This window comes from Tupaia chinensis, unplaced genomic scaffold (assembly GCF_000334495.1).
Source record: "Tupaia chinensis unplaced genomic scaffold, TupChi_1.0 Scaffold142133_1, whole genome shotgun sequence".
Classification (NCBI taxonomy): domain Eukaryota; kingdom Metazoa; phylum Chordata; class Mammalia; order Scandentia; family Tupaiidae; genus Tupaia; species Tupaia belangeri.
In genome coordinates, this window is record NW_006201984.1 from 9828 (window position 1) to 13574 (window position 3747).

Here is a 3747-nt window from a genome sequence, read left to right on the forward strand (position 1 = left end):
ATAAGAATTGGGAAATTATTTGCTGAGAACATGTATGTTGATGTGATTGATTGAGTCAATGCACAGTGTATTTTGGATGGAAAATTCATTTGTGTTGTGATGGAAAAAAATTATAAAAAATAAATTATAAAAAAAAAAGAAAAGCTGTTGGAAGATTCAAATGAAAAGATGACAATTCCAACAACAAATTTGATCAGGGTATTCCAATGAGAAGTTGTTTGATGAGTCTGATGGGGGGGGGGATTTGGGTGGTTTGGGAGAATAGTAAGGAATAACCCCTGTCCAGACAGCTTAGTCCTCAGTACTGGTGATATTTAACCCAGTAAATTCACTTTTTAGGGAGAGTCCTCCATCTGCATTTGCCTATGCTTCAGTGAAATTACTAGTGTTACATGAACATGTGCATAGTGGTAGGATGTTATGATTCGTACATGTATTGTTACCTGTACATGATTTTAAATGTTACTTTGTTTTTTCAAGCTTCGTGGTCAAAATGCAGATTAAATGAATACTTGTCCTTTTGTCAGATTTGCTTAGTTTTGTTTTTAGAATTATGATGCCAAGTTCTATGAAGTTGTGTAAATATTCATTGCACATTTAAAATTCAGTATTGACAAGTTTACTTATGTACTATTAAATCCTCAAATTAGAAGCATTAAAATAAGCTGCATTGGTACTCTTTCACTAAAACAAAAATAGTGGCTTAAAAGGCAGCCAGTGTGTGAAAGTTGGCAGCCTCACTTTGTGTTCCCACTCCAAGTCAATTCTGTGAAGACAAACCAAAGGACTCATCTTGCACCTGGAGGTCTGTTACAATCTGGAAGGGAGTTTTTCTCATTTCACATGGGGCCTGATGTCCTGCTCACATTCATAGGACTTTGGCATCTGACACCCCTGTCCAGACAGCTTAGTCCTCAGTACTGGTGATATTTAACCCAGTAAATTCACTTTTTAGGGAGAGTCCTCCATCTGCATTTGCCTATGCTTCAGTGAAATTACTAGTGTTACATGAACATGTGCATAGTGGTAGGATGTTATGATTCGTACATGTATTGTTACCTGTACATGATTTTAAATGTTACTTTGTTTTTTCAAGCTTCGTGGTCAAAATGCAGATTAAATGAATACTTGTCCTTTTGTCAGATTTGCTTAGTTTTGTTTTTAGAATTATGATGCCAAGTTCTATGAAGTTGTGTAAATATTCATTGCACATTTAAAATTCAGTATTGACAAGTTTACTTATGTACTATTAAATCCTCAAATTAGAAGCATTAAAATAAGCTGCATTGGTACTCTTTCACTAAAACAAAAATAGTGGCTTAAAAGGCAGCCAGTGTGTGAAAGTTGGCAGCCTCACTTTGTGTTCCCACTCCAAGTCAATTCTGTGAAGACAAACCAAAGGACTCATCTTGCACCTGGAGGTCTGTTACAATCTGGAAGGGAGTTTTTCTCATTTCACATGGGGCCTGATGTCCTGCTCACATTCATAGGACTTTGGCATCTGACCCTCAACCTCTCCAGCTCCCTGGAATGCTAAGATAGTATTGTTTATCTCCCTTTGCACCAGGCTCTGCTTCATCTGGCCCCTGGGTCCTGTCTTACAGATTTTCATGACTGCATTATCTGTTAACATTTGGTTCTATAGTATTTGAAACTCACATCCCACAGTTCCACCTTCTCTCATATTCTAGTTCTCACAGGTGCTAGAGTCAAGGAGATAAAATCCCTGTCCTCAGGTAGGTTGGTCTAGAAGGTCAGTTATACGTGTCCTGGGCAAAATGAGGCTCTCCTGAGACTTCCCATGTCAGCATGATCTAAGTAACCCCTTGAGTGGGAGGGACCTATACATAAGTCATTCCTGTGATTGATCCATTATATGGCAGAGGAGACATTATCTTGTAATACCCAACTTAGTCACATGGGCTCTTGAGTCTGGGTATGAAAAACAGGTGGATTAAAGAGAGATGGCAATTCAAAGTCAAAGCACAGAAAGGATTCAATGTGCTGTTTCTGGCTTAAAAGGCAGCTGTGGGGCAAAGGATGCAAGAGGCCTCCCAGCCCAGAGTGGCCCCCAGTAGACAGACATCAAGGAGAGACACTTCAATCATCCATTGCAAGGCCTGAATTATAAACGAGGATCAACTGGGAAGCTAACCTCCTCCCAACCTAGAGATGCTACAGAATCTCAAGCTTGAGCACCTCTTTTCGTGTTCTCACTTAGTTAAGTGCTTTGAAGACAAACCAAAGGACTCATCTTCCACCTGGAGCCCCGTGGCAATTTAGAAAGGGAGCTTTTCTCATTCCATCTGGCCCTCTGGGTCCATTCATTTTCTTCTACTTAGAGGGCTTCCTGAGCCACTTGTCATCCTGGAATATGAGACCATATATGAGCATTTGACTAAAGGTGGTTAGGGGTTGTGAAAGCCCTGGGGGACTACCTAGTAAACTTTCCCAAAAAAGGGTCTGCTGTCATTCAATAAGGTGGTCTAGTTACCCACCCACCCAAACCCTACCACAGTTAGATCAGGATCCTGGGCCTGAGCCTGTTTCCCAATAGCTGACATAGTATGTGCTCAATAAATTCTGAAAGGTTAAGCAAGCAGGTGCCATGTCATGGAAGCCCACTGTGAGAGGCCAGGGCAAGATCAAAATGAAGGGCTAGAAGTTGTGACTCTAAAAGAAAGTTGGATGATAACTTACTGGCCCTGAGGTCATGTCTGATGAAACCTACAGCCATATATTCTTTTGTCTCCTGAAGAAAGAATTTTTTCATTGTGATGGACAGCTGCCCCATCCACCCCTGGTTCTCAGTCAATGTCATCCCAGAACTTTGCATTAAGGGCATGCATTCTTTATCTCCCAAGGTAATAGTGTTACTTAAGGTATCAATGAATCAATTAGTGCTGATTTTTATCAGTACCCTCTCAGGCAAAAATAAGGATGATTAACAAAGGGAAGAGGGGAAAGACCTCAATATTCAGGAAAACCAGGGCTGATTTGAGTCAGGATCTGAGCTGCAGTTCTACCTCAGACCTGGATGTTTGCCCAGATATACCTCAGTTTCTGTTTGCACAAGGGATGGAGAGGTCTGGCAAAGCCGAAGAACCCTTCCAGCGCTGCAACTACTAGAAAGAAAGACTTGAAGGGGAAATTTCCAGCAACCATTCTGAAGAATGGTTAGAAAGTGGCCAAAGCCATTGAAACTCATTGATTAGTTCAGGCACCTTCAGGAATTTTGGAAGAGCCATTATTTTTTTACAGCATATATGATGACTCACATACCCAGAGGCAACTGAGTCAGCCTGCCATGATCAGCCCAGCATTTTGGACTTCTCTGCCAGGATGAGGTTGTATCATTTTTAGAATACTGTAAGTACTCTCTTAAGAGGATTTGGAAAAGGGAATGGTAGGTGGAGCACACCAGAACCTGCACTGCTTTGACCTTATCCTCACTTCCACTCTGCTCATTTTTGTATCAGTCATTTGGAGTTAGACTCTAGTTTGATTCCATGTTTAATGGTCATTGGGGCTAGGTTTGTGTTAAAGGCCCTTGTTCATAAAGCTCTTCACTTAGGGGGTAAGATTAATGGTCACTGGATTTCCTTCAACTTTTCACTGTTAGTGACCCTGCTTGTTCTGCAAGGGCCACAACATTACTGAAACCTCATGGTACATATAGAACCCCATGTAGAGCCAGCAGGTGGCATAGTGGTTAAGGCACTGGACTCCCAACATAGTCAACTGCAG